This window comes from Colias philodice, chromosome 19 (genome assembly GCF_061535455.1).
Source record: "Colias philodice isolate Cphi_HAF_F1 chromosome 19, ilColPhil1 Martin Lab GWU primary, whole genome shotgun sequence".
Lineage (NCBI taxonomy): Eukaryota > Metazoa > Arthropoda > Insecta > Lepidoptera > Pieridae > Colias > Colias philodice.
In genome coordinates, this window is record NC_143104.1 from 2915800 (window position 1) to 2930059 (window position 14260).

Sequence of the window (14260 nt, forward strand, 5' to 3'; positions counted from 1 at the left end):
ACAGTATCTGAATCTAACTTCTTCAACGCGATATGAACAATCATTAAATCTGTAATATTATCTAACTTTATATTTTGTAAGGCGCGCACTGCGCTAATAAAGTTATCAGTAAATAAATCAAAGTTTGTTGCGGACGCACAATGCAAAGGTTTAAAATCAAACATTTGATTTAAATACGCGGAAACTAACATACGTTTATCATCATATTTATTTTTTAAAGTTTGTAATATTAAATTATAATTTTCAGCGGAGGGGGTTATACCAGCTATAACAGTTGTGGCCTTCCCCGTTAATTTACCTAGTAAATAATATAAACGCTCGGCATCTGTAAGGCCGGGATTGTTATGAACAACTGATTCAAAATTCGAAAGAAACAGCGGAAATGAGCGAATATCACCCGAAAATGGTACTAATTCGATAGGCGGTAATTTAGGCCTATTTTTATGCAAATTATTAATATCTCCGTGTGACGGACTTGGTTGCGAATATTGCGATTTAATTCTTTTAATCCTGCTATATAAAGACTCGAATGCAACGAGGCTTTTATAATCAGGTTTCGCGGTAGGTGTTAATAATAATAAGCGAGTATTGTATTCGTCTAAACACTGTTTATAATCATCGCGTAATGATTCTACCTGCGCGGACTCGTCAAGGAAACTTTCCATAAGCGCAGCGTTGTTTTGAATGTTCAAAGACAAATCATAAATTCTTTGCACCATTTCGAATATAATTTCGCGTTTAGCTAATAACATGGATAACTGCGAATCATTTATATCTTCCGAATCATTAACATCCGAAGCGTCACTATCAGGTAACTTAGTCATTTTCTTAGGCGGCATTTTTAATAACAAAAGTATATATTCAAACAGAGAATGTTACAATACAAGTTACAATAACAAGTAATACGACTAAATAAAGTAGGTCAGCGACGCAAGCGTAATATGAACCGAGTATGAATATTCAATATGGTCGGATTATAACAGCGGATCGCGGAATGACCTAGATAACGTTATAAATTTCGAGCGCGGGTAGCGGATAAATAAATATGATGAAATATGTTCGATTTATAATGATTTTAGCGTTATAACTGCGGATAAACGATATGAATATAGTTTTAATTAACTATTTTAATAATAATATACGCGTAACTTAATGTCACGGGCGGAATAAAATATATTTTAAGCAAAAAAATAATAGATGACGCAATGTCGATCTATGCGGTTATAGTTATTTCACAATGAATGTACTATTAAATCACTTATTAGGGTCTACAATGAGTATCCTAATAAGGGCGGGTTTAAAATATATTTTATATGAATAGTAGAAGACGCATTGTCGTTCTATTATATGCGGTATATTAAATAGTATTTCGCATTGAAGATACTACTAAATCGCTTATTAGGGCCTACACAATGAGTATCCTAATAAGGGCGGTGGAATCATCAGGTAATGGTTACTATCCGGGTCGAAGGTACCACTCAATGGTCGCGCCAATATAAAAATATACGTAAATATATTCTCGATATGAAAGTGGACTGTATTCAGATCTACGTGGTGTTAGCAAAGAGGGATAGACAGGATCATACGGCACATACCTCGTCGGAGGGAGTAGCGTCCAGAACACACGCGCCGCCACGCGGTCAGGGTCCTCCAGCTCGCGGCGGGCAAGAACGGCGTCCAGTCCCACACTCCACACAAACACACACGCGGCGGTGAGCGCGACCAAGGGCCGGGGCACGGGATACCCCGGTGGTGTTACAAGGGCACAATGCCTGATGATCTAGAGAGCCTCGTGGAAGCTCTCCGGCGGTGGCCGAGTCCCGAACCTCGCGAAGGAACGGAGCGAACTCGACTGACTGCAGCGACACGAACGTCGCGTTCACGTCTTATTGGACGTGTCACGTGGTTAGAGACCACGCGATGATTGGTTGTGCTCGTATGTAGGGAAGGATGAAGGAACACACCACAAACAATAAACGTTTAATTTCTACATTTACTATTTTAATTATATTGGCGTTACCAGCAACCATCTTTCAAAACTTACGCCACCTGTCGGTGATAGTCACGAAGCATCTCGCGTTTGATTTATAAATGTACTAAAAGCAACGTTAAGCATGTTGTATTTAAGTTAAGAGCGATAGAGATATTATCCTTTCATCATTAGATAATTTTTAAATTGAATTTATAAGCCCTGAAGGTCGCTTTCTAAGTTCAATTAGGAGTAAAAAATGTTATTAATTGATGTATAATTCCTTATTTTGGATGATTAGTAAATTACAAGCTAAATTAATCCCAATTTTATATGTATAACACAAATACCTATATACCAGCTGATTCTTCTAGAGAGATCTTACAACAATCGACCAAATAATGATGTACTATTGTGAACTACTTATGTACAGACATAAACTTCTCTTATCATAATTCTTTAAAACCACAACAATCTATATGCTCTGACAATCTTACTTCGATACCACGCAGCCACTGGCATTCAGTCGATCCAGAACTTTGACTCACTATAAAACCATGATCCTTCTAAAATTCAAACTTCTTCTACAGCAAATCGCTCAGCACTTATAACCAAAACTCAAAACTAAGATGTGGCACAGCACTTACTAGCAACTGACAAGTGAGCCACACTCAGTAATTTAAAACCGGCATGATAGCGTTACACACTACATTCTCATGGATATAATACGTGAAATATGTTTGGGAGTTTTCGAAATGCTTCTAGAAGATTCGGGAACCCGAAATGCACGTTCGTTTTTAAAAGGTTTTAATATTTGTTTTAAAAAGGACATTCATCAACAATATTAATTTTATGAAAGTTGACAATTAGTAGAAAAAATTCATCATAGTGGTATTGTATAAATTGATGTTGTTTCTTTTTGTGATATTTCCTGTGTCATAATTTCATTATCATTTAATAAACCCATTGCAGTTTATTAATTTTCATGTGTGCTTTTATTCCTACAAGTGGACAAAGATTTTGAATGCTGCTTTAAAAAAAATGATTCAGCATTTATGTTCCTTGTAAAGTCAGTATGTAAAATGTCCAAGCTATGTTATATATAATAGTATAATAGTTTTTAAGAAATAACGTTAAAGTGGTTGATATTTTGTGTTTTTCTTTTTTATTTATGTCAGTTCACGGCTCACGTAGTTACCGCTTTGACCAAAACTAAAACAACATCATGCGAATTTTGAGGATTTTATTTACCGGGTTCGTTAACTATCTCCACATTGATGTTGTTTGTATGTAAAACTTTATATGAAAGCAAGCTTACTTTTAGTTATTTTGAGTTTTATAATCAACAATTGGTGTATAAGCATTCTATAGATTTATCTCACTACAAATAACCTTTTTAAAAATTTTATATTAAAAAAAAAAGAAATATTTAGTGTGTGCAAAATAGTGTTAATTTCGTAATATACATAAAGAATGTAATAATGTTTCTTGCCTTAACTACGTATAAGCTTTTTAAAAATTTTATATAAAAAAAGGAAATATTTAGTATGTGCAAAATAGTGTTATTTTCATAATATCCAAGGAAATAATAGTTAATTGTTACGAATGCAAAATATTCACAAATCCCTCTGTGCTCTCTGTTTGGCTTAAATATGCTAATTAGGAGAGATGACATATTTTTGTGCACTCAAATTTACATTTTCGTAATAATATGATTATACAAGTATATTATGTTTGTGAAATTTTTGTCCAATTTTGTAAATCTGGCAGACTTAACAGTGTAGCGGAACTTTTTATCATACTTAGCCAGAACAAGGAATCAATCTATGTTTATTTCTCACTTAATATATTATTATAATGTGGTTATTTTTTAGACATTGTATTTTAATTGTTTTTGCATATATTCTATAGAAATCACAGAGCTCCATAGTCGTCCTGGGATCAATACCCTACATCTAAGGAGTGCTGGCAAACCATCTGCTCATAACAAATTGACCAGTAAAACATATTATATTATGACGTCCAATGACGACGAATATACGTCTGATCCATTTCCATAACTTATCACTACATAGTATAAAACAAAGTCGCTTTCTCTGTCCCTATGTCCCTACGTATGCTTAAATCTTTAAAACTACGCAACGGATTTTGATGCGGTTTTTTTTAATAGATAGAGAGATTCAAGAGGAAGGTTTTAGTATATAATTTATTATGTTTTAGACAAAGCGGGCGAAGCCGCGGGCGGAAAGCTAGTACATTATATTATATTATCTTCATTATACCTATGTGTAGATAACCTCCTCTCAGATCAGTATAACGCAATCTAGATCATTATGCGTTGTTTCATTGACTATACCAAGGGACCCGGCATCGATTTCAACACTAGAGATTATATTATCACTATATTGCAAACGGATACGTGAGCGTATTTCAAATGTATCTTTTATATCCATTTTTACCTAAAGCACGAAATAGCCTGAAAATTTTATGAGCTCCTGGAACCGTTTCATAAGTTGTTTAATGTTCTTTCAACATTTAAATAAGTAAAAGAATTTAATTTCACAATAAGGAAAATAAACATAATTGTATAAAGTAATTATATTTAAGGCAAAGTTTATCCTCTTTATGTTAATTTTTTATTATATGTATTACTTATATTAAAATTGAAAAAGTTTGTGATGCTTGAATGTTTGATACTTTCACGAAAAACAGTTAAACAGAATAAAAAATTTGGGACACAGATACATTTTAGTCTATACCTAAAATATTAATTAGTATTTGGACGATTCAAAACTGCTTCTAAAGGAAGTTTAGTTGTATGAATAAATGTTTGAGTTTGACCCTAATAGTATTTGTACTCATACTGGCGAAAGGCTGAATACCACGCAAGTAAAGCCGTGAATCTAACCTATACTTACCTTAAATTATAAAGGCTCATTATCCGTACAAATTTTAGTAGAACACCGTGCAATGATAATGCATACTAAAATCTACGACATGCAACGTCTCTGTGCCATGAAAACCCCGGATACATTAATTAACCTTTAATAATGCCATTTACCAGCAAACACCGCCATTAGCCAAAGAACTATTAAAGTGCATTCACAAATAAAGCACATAAATAAACAAAAACGAATAAAAAAACGTATGCGAAAGGAAAGCAGGATGTAGGTCGGAAGCTAAGCGTTGGGTACAAAAAGCTCTAATGCTGAGGGTTCTTAATGTAATGGACGTTGGAAAGTTTTAATATACGGCCACTAATAGAACAGGGGTGAAGTTTTACACGAAACGGTTGCGGGGACCACTGGTGTTTAGAACGGGGAGCGTAGTGTACCACTAGATAGTATGAACCGCCTGAAGTTAGCCGCGATCTGAAACACAAAAAAGTATATCACATTAATCAATTGTTTTTTCATTAATTCAGTCATCAAATGATTCATAATAAATTGAAAAAATTCATAATAAAAGAAAAATGTTGTGTGGTTTTATGAAACCACGGTAAAAGTGAAACTGTTCGAACGGTTCCGAACACTGCTTTGTGTAGCGCATGTCGCGTGACGGTCGGCTGCCGAGTAGGTATACCTACTCGGCAGCCGCGATACGTACGCGACATGCGCTACACAGACCAAAAAGTTTGAGACGATGTAATAAAAGTTTCACTTTAAAAAAGCTTGGTTTTTACAATATAGAAAATTAATCAGAAACATATATAAACGATAAGTAGTTAATATAAATTGTGGTGCTTTTGAGCATATAACCTATTAAATATCGATAAAAAAATGAGCAAACCACTATAACAATAATTATACTACACGTTTAGCTGTACCAACCATGCTTCACTATACCACATTATAGTTGCATGGACGAAAAATGAGTAAAAATAGATACCTAGTCTTTGAAGCGGCTTTTACCGGATTAAAATTTAAGTTCATTCGATTAACTTTTTCAGGTATGTGCATTTGTATTTCACCGTTATTTAAAATGTAATTTTTCCACTAGTTTTTTGTTAAGAATAAATTTTCAACAGAAAATCTAAAAAGATACTGGCCCTTACTTACTTTCTACTTGGTATAGATGTTATAACTTTACCTCCACCGAACTGGTAAGTACTTTAAAAGGTTGTAAAATTTTAGTGTCCTTGTGTATCGTTTGTTTAGGTGCCTCCCACGTGTTCACTCGTTCGGAAATTAAAAACACGGTTTTCGAGTTAAAAGGGAAAACTTTGCTGGAGTCAATGTCTGCCCGAACTTTTTATTGTACACAATTCACGGCGTAATTACTGTTTATATTATAATTTATTGCTTGGAAGTAATGGATTTGCTGATCAATGTGTTTTATTTTTATAGCTTTTTCGCGATTTTTTATAGAATGGTGCCTGTTATACTTTCGCTGACTTTTAAATGTACAAGATATATAGAAAGAACATTAAATACATTTTATATTGTTTGATTTTTAAAATCTGTGTTGTTAATACTTGATTAAAATTGTATTTATAAGTATTTTTGTTTTCTGTCTATATTATATTTTGTTTCCAAGACGTAATAGTTTAATTTTGATAAATATGGTTAAGCATCAAACATTTGCATTTTCATTTCATTAACTTATTTTTAAACAGCAGCGTATGAAGAATCTCTAGGAAAAATCCACGAATGCTTTTCATAATTTTTAAAACTGCATCAAATGACTTAAGGTTTGTGGCCACATTAACGAGTATGATTTGTTTCTAATTTTCACGCCTACTTTAAAAATACAACGTTCCATAGTTTCTTTCAGCGAACAATCGATATAAGGTGTTCTTAAAGGTTGCCTTATTCAAAAGGCCAGCAACGCACCCACGATGTTCTTGGTGTTATATTTATCTGAAAATAAAATCTAACAAGCAAAAACACATAAACATCCAACCAACCCATTCGTTAAAAACTAAAATACTCCGCAAATCCTTTGAAATCTTACAATCGACTCACAATTTAGAGGTAAGCTCGTTCAATTTAAAAATTCCCGCAAACCTTACGTCTCTAAGTTGTGTTACCTTTGTTGAAATAATTCTGAACTCGATGCACGCCAAAGCCAGCTGAAATTATAACTAAATTGCATTTTCCTGCGTATTCCACACCTTCCTAACTTCCTCTGAATAAAATTCCCGCAAAATGCTTTTTAAACTGCTATTTTCGTTGCTATCTGTACTTTGAAAGAGGTTAATTTTAGTAGCGAACGGCTTTGTAGCTATTTTTAAAGCTCTCCAAACAAGTTTGGAGGGATTTTTAAATCTGTAACGATTGGAATTTTCAATTTTAAATTTGTCAGTTACATGCGGTGAACTTAAAATTTATTTTTTGTCTTTTTTCGTGGTTAGTGCTATTTTAGTGACGTTTTAATTTCACAAAAAATAATTACTTACTTTATGCTAAAAATCTGGAAAGTATGTGAAGATTTTGTTGTGTAAAACTTTTTGTTTAATTTACGTATCCGAACAGTGTAATACAATTTATTTGCCCAAAAGAATATCCTTTCTGGCCACAAAGTAAGTAATTGCTGGAAAACTACTGGCTAGGTTACGTTTCCGGGGATCAGGTGAGACCAAATTGTGTTTGGCTTGATGGATGACTCTCCAGGTGTACGTTCATTACGGTAATTTCATTTGGTAAAGGTCAAATATAAAATAATATACCTATCCAATCAATGTTTATACATTGAACATCTGGTTGAGGCTTAGGTATAACTTAACAGATAATTGAATAAAATACGTAGAAATGAAATGTTTATTTATTCAACGCAAGAAGAGCTAGTCATAGATTTACCACGTGTTCAAATACCAATTTCAAAAGAGAAGATACCTACTGCTGTTATAATGCTGATTAAAATTATATTTATTTACCTCCTTATAAACATGAAAAATTCATGACGGAACAAAACCATTTCAAAAAAGTATTTTAATGTTATACGAAGATCTTATAACCAGAGTATACGCAGAGTGTAGACGTATGACGGTATTAATTTCACAAAAAAGTATCCAAACGAAACTTCCACACCAAAAGCAGACCTAACATCTTATTAGACGCGAGGTGAATAAGTATGAGTGGCGTCTAAATAAAATAGAATGTAATCTACGCTTGTAGGAGCTTACACAATTTATACAGAAATATTAAGCGGGGCGTAAAACCTTCCCGTAATCTGTACACGACAGTCGCATGGACCGTAAGAGCTCTCGCATGGAAGGTATTTCAGGTTTATACTATACTAGCTTTCCTCCCGCGGCTTCGCCCGCTTTGTTTAAAATCTAATAAATTATATACTAAAACCTTCCTCTTGAATCACTCTATCTTTTAAAACAAACCGTATCAAAATATTTTGCACAGTTTAAAAGATTTAAGCATACATAGATAGGGTCATAGGGACAGAAAAAACGACTTTGTTTTATACTATGTTGTGAAGTTTTCGTTATGCTATTTGAGTCCTTAGTTTTTAAGTTAATATGACGTGGAGATTATAAATTGACGATTTAATTGATATTTCTAAGCGCTTTTAAATGAAAAGATATGGTTTTTGGATCACAACAGTGGAATATGAAGAAAAGGACCGATATCTTAACATATTTGTGACTCTTACTTATACCCTTTTTGCGAAAAAATAAAGAAAGTATGAAGATGAGAAGACAGAGGAAAGCAAAGAAGGGAATTGATCTGAATAAAGATCATTAAATTGACAAAACTTTTCTTTTCAAATTATTTTAGTTTTTATTCTGTCTATCTTCTTCTAACCATACGTGTGCAAAGGCGCTTACCGTAAAAGGTAAAGTCTTCCTGTCCAATGCGTAGTTATTCTATTATCTAAGTTTTTGGTTCTGACACGAATCGCGGGTTTATTAGTTTTCGAACTAATATTATGTGGGAAATAGTTGATCAAAATAGGAACCAGACTATTTTGATCTTTTGTTGAGCCCAGATCAATGGCCTTAAAACAATATAACTATATTGTGTCATATTTAAAGCTTTTTAATTTATAGTTGAAAAGAATAATGTTTATTTGATTTTTACCTTCTCACAGTACATACTAGGTAAATATATACTGCGTTTACAATTTGTAATTATTATACAAACGTAAAAGTAAGTAAGTAATTATTTTTACAAAATTGTTCTCTTAAATTAGACCTCTTTAGAAAAAAAATACCCATGTTCTGGAACCTTCCTCGCCGTACCATTATTAAAGAATAAGGGACTAAAAACTAGCGAATGTGGGGGCAGGAATAATAAAATCGCGGCCAGCTATACTCACGGGATTGTTTCGACAAATTGCTACTGAGGAATTTAATATAAATCCGGGGTGAAAAGGGGTTGGCCCTTGGCCCATGATTATTAGACACGTGGTGATAAAATGGCGCTTTCTACACTATAAAGGTTACGAATTTAATGTTTTTTTGGACTTTAACTCGCAGTAATTTAGGTATCTACCTTTTTATTTTATTTCCTTTTACGGTTTTTATAAATAGACAACCAATCTTTCTTTAATAATATATTAATTATTTATTATCATATAAATACTTTTAAAAGAAGACAATGGAAATATTGAAGTGTATCATTTATGTACCTATCTATGAAAATATATGAATTACTAAAACGACAAACTTACCACGAAGTCGAAGAGAAACCGACCGAACAGAACTCCTACTTGAAGTATCGTAGAATAAGTACTAATTTTGCCATCTCAAATGCATGAAATACTAAAAATTTTGTATAACACCATTTTAGCGCTGAACCACAAGCACTTAAGGCACATTTCACAGATCTTCGTGAGACCTTAGCGGCCGTTCATTTTGTTTCGTCGAAAGCGAATAAAATACCCCATAGATAAATTTGGAACACCTTCCAATGTTTTACAGGTAATTGCATCTCTATTTTGTTTGCATTCCGTTTTAATTTGAACACGTGTTTTTTATTAAAGTACCTACCTACCTATAGAGTTTGTGTTTCTATATTATATTCGATCCTGTACGTAAAGTTTGTATGTTTCTATAAATACACATACATACATAGTAGTTCAGAGTACATAATATAATGTAGATTTGTGAAATGTATGTTTCGTGCAATAGAACATCTTCTTCTTCTTCTTCTTCTTTTTTCAAACAATATAACATAACTGAGAGCTGTTGTTACATTGAAGGCGAATTTCAACCACGGAACAATCGTGGCATAGCCTAAGTATATCGTTTGGCGCATATACAGATTTTCTCTTTTCTTTATTTACAGCACTAAAAATATAGTCATTTCCCAGTTTTTTTCCAGTTCATTCCAGGACAATATTATTTCCATTCGATCATAACTCCAGACATCAACAACTAACATAATAAATTTAAAACACAATCTCTCAGGCTGATTTGCATACCGCTCAAAACATCGTGAAACCCCCGAATTTGCATCGGAATGAGCGTAAAATGACCGCGACCCTCATTAGGAGACAAAACTCAAGTCCTTGCTACTTTTGTCTAAGCCCCGCCATTTTATCACATTTTATCAGCAAGATGGCCGAATGAAAAAACATGCATTGTCCGCTGTGAATGCGGTGACGTAAAGCATTTTATATTTGCATAAAATTTGCGTATTTTTGTTTACTTGAATAAGTTATTCAGATAAAACGGCATTCAAGTATTACGCGTTCTTGCAAAGAGTTTTTTAATTATGCGGACGAATATAAAATAACGGCGGTATACAATTCAACCTGGTTGCGTGACGGAAATATTATATGCCCTGGTATGCTAGATTCATGGATTTCTTTTTATTTAACGTTATGTAACACGTACGCAATAAATTAAAGGTTTAACACCTATACGTATGTTGGTTAACATGATTTTATTATTTGATAGCAATCTAGATATAAATTCTCATAAAGAGCCCACTATGTTATAAAGAAAAATATGTAGGTTTCTTACGTTAGATGCTCTTAAATGTTACTTAATAGCACAGTCATAATAATTAAGCTATTCTTTATACTGTTTTAATAGATAGCTTTCTGCCAAACTATCAATAAAGAACGCGAGGAGACAAATATTTTCAAATACTTATTTTAACGACACATACTGATACAAATAGCAAATCTACAGCTACATTAAATGCTAAATAGAATCATAATTCCAAACAGAAACTAAAGCTACACCCAGCGGTGCACGGGATGTTAAATTCGCGCAAATTTTTACCGCAACATTTCCTAAGTAATGCCTGCTGGGACATTGGAATGCTTCACGTTGTCCTGCTTTATTACACCACGTGTTGTGGTATAAACGGAAAGCGGTTTTATCCGGTTATGTTAGAAAAAGGATGCTTTTACACCAATCATGTGCGAGAATGTGTGTGTGTTTGTAAATAACCAATAGTATCCCTTCAAACGCTAAACGGTTCATACTAAATGACTCGTACATTATTGGTGGAAAACCTAATAGACTAGAGTAGATAATTTTTGAAACAAAAAAAAATCGCAGTCGGATGAAACCCATTACAAAAGGAGGGGAATATGATGAAAATAAAAGGAAAAATAAATTACATATTATGGTGTAAAAAAAAATAAACATTAGATACCATAGTAAATGTTCTCAGGAAATGCATACAAACAGTGTGATAATGAGATTTTACTAAATCAGGCACACTTCTCGTCTATAAGGGTACATTTTGAAAGAAAACACTTGGTTATGTTTTTTTGTAGATATTCTTAAGCTGGAATCTGGATACAAAATCAATAAGAAATTCAAGCATTCGTTTTTGCACAAATACGTTCACATTCTTAAATTGTTTTATAATGTTTGCAATTGACAATAAATACTAGGTATTAATTTAAAATAACCGATGTAATATTATTATTATTCGAAAAAATTATCTTATCAAGGATAATAACTACGACCCTCAAAGAATACATACCTTCCTCATTCCACTACTACTATACTACACTATTCATAACATAAAGATTAATAAATAACTGACCTGACAAATACATAGTATAGTTTGCACCATACGCTCCATAGCCCAGTATCGGTAAAGAACTATTTACTATTGTCTATAAACAGTTTATTTGTGTCGAAAAGTTTTCTCATACTGCGCCCCCGGATTGGCCGTATTTTATACTGCAGAGGAACTCTTTTGAAACTTTTTATCCGTTGCTCAATACGTTCATTTACATGCTATTAGCTGAAAAAACGTATTGAATTTGAGGGTAGACAGAAATTCTATGCGATAACGAACTTGAGTCTGGGATACCCTAAGTAGGCTTGTGTGAAAAGGAAATTTTGTGTTTTGAAAGTTCTAATAATTATTATGTAGGTACCTAAGTTTTGATTTAAATTAGTTATTAATGGGTAAAATAAGTATATACAAAAGATTAGTGCAAGTAAGTAAAGCCATGTGAGAAAAGTAACGAAATTTACAAACATGTGATATCTTATATCTATTTAACTATTACCTATTAAACATGTCATACAGAAGTCAAAGTAAAAATAATGTTTCCTTGTAATTCTAATATCTATTTGCACCAGTTTTATGTGAGAATTGTTACATAACTAAAGATGCAGGATTACATACGAATTTACAATATAACCGACAACCACATTGCTTAAATCCCATAACATAAAAAAAACACATTTCTTATTTACCGTGTACTGTTGGCAAAAATACTAGGAAGTTCACTCGATACAAATGCATGTGAAAGTCAACTCCAATGAAAATTATTTTCAGATTCAGTTTGAATATTCTTTTGAACGCCGCCGAGTGTCTGATGCCAATTCATGGGCCAATAAACTGGGATAAGTCTTGTGGGGTGAAAATAATCGATACTTTATATAGCATTCCGGTATTCTTTTTTTATTTCCTGGCTACTATTATAACGATTACGTTCAAACTCCGATTACTGTTCTTCTATCTATATTTATAGTTTGTTTGTAGAAGTAATTCTCCTAACTTTAAATTTATCTTTTTATTTTAATGTTTAAATAACATTAATCTTGATATCATTCATAGCAAATTATAGCCAGTGTTTAAGGCATAATATCAGTTACCAATAATTATATCTAGTAAAAGAATTGCTGCGGATAATTTTATTGATTACAAACAAATCTTGCATCTTTATTTATTATCTTTTATGTAAATTAGGTACTATATTAAGTGCAGAACTTTATTAGCATCGCTATATTATAATTATTAAAATTTATATACTAGTAGAAGCATATACAGTACATAGCTATACATATAATAATGACGTCATTAAAATCCTCACATAATTGGGACATGATTCCCAAATTCTTAACAGTACTTGAGGTAATACGATTATAGAAACTCGAATTGAATAGACATCAGTTGAATGCTTGCCTTGTTAGCCTTTGCCAATAACCAGCCAATTAGTTCTGCTTTAAATGATACAATAAATGTTTCGGCATTTGATGTGATGTTAGACTTTGTTAGCGGATTATGTGTAAAGGTCTCACCTGCGTGTAACAGATTACAGACAGGCATTCATATAATTGTCAATATTTTCATAGAAATAATTGGAAATTGAGTACTTTTAGTAGGTACCTAAGTTAATTCATATTTTCTTTTTTTTTTTACGCAAGAATTTTTAGAAATTACAGATTTCCCCGTGGCCACGCTCGCTGCAAACTGTGCGAAACGTCGCGATAATACTAATGAATAGATCGCGTTTAAAATTAGTTAAAATCTTTAATTTCTAAGTTAATTCGTCTTCGTTTTTTAGTTCTTAGGATAATACATAATAAGCATTTTTCCCCCAATTGAAATTACTTATTATTACTTAATTAAATTACCTCAGTAAGCTTTATTAACATTCAGTTAGGAGTATGACGAACGAATAAATATTTAACTGAATTCTATCCAGTTTTGGTTCAACAATAAATCATATTTTGTTGAAAAATATCACACAGAGTTACATCCGTATTATGTTTATGTGCTATGATATGAACATAAACCAAAAGCTTAGCGATTTCTTTATAAATTTTAAACAATATATTTCCAAATAACAACCTCAGAATAACATAGGACAATATGAACTTGAATGATTCTACCTAGCATAAAACGCTATACGATTTTACATACAAATGTCACAAAAGAATCGATGTTCAATCTTGGCTCCAGTAATTGGTGGTCGCATGGTGATTGAGCCCAGATCAATGGTCTATTCAAAGCAGACTCAGACGGTCTGAATACACGACACGATATTTATCAATAGATGCGGTTGGTAGCGATTTAATTGACAAGGATGCAGGATAATGGGAGTACTGCACAATGACGGGATTATCAAGTG

General features: G+C 32.7%; 1 protein-coding gene across 1 annotated transcript in view; it reads right to left on the bottom strand.

Moving 5' to 3' along the window:
• Nucleotides 1-4980: 4980 nt before the first annotated feature.
• LOC149479829 (uncharacterized) overlaps nucleotides 4981-14260 on the bottom strand; it is a 63966-nt gene continuing 54686 nt past the window's right edge. The window contains exon 4 of the mRNA XM_089707445.1: nucleotides 4981-5340. The gene's annotated coding sequence lies outside the window, so the exon portion shown is untranslated. The remainder of the gene's footprint in view (nucleotides 5341-14260) is intronic.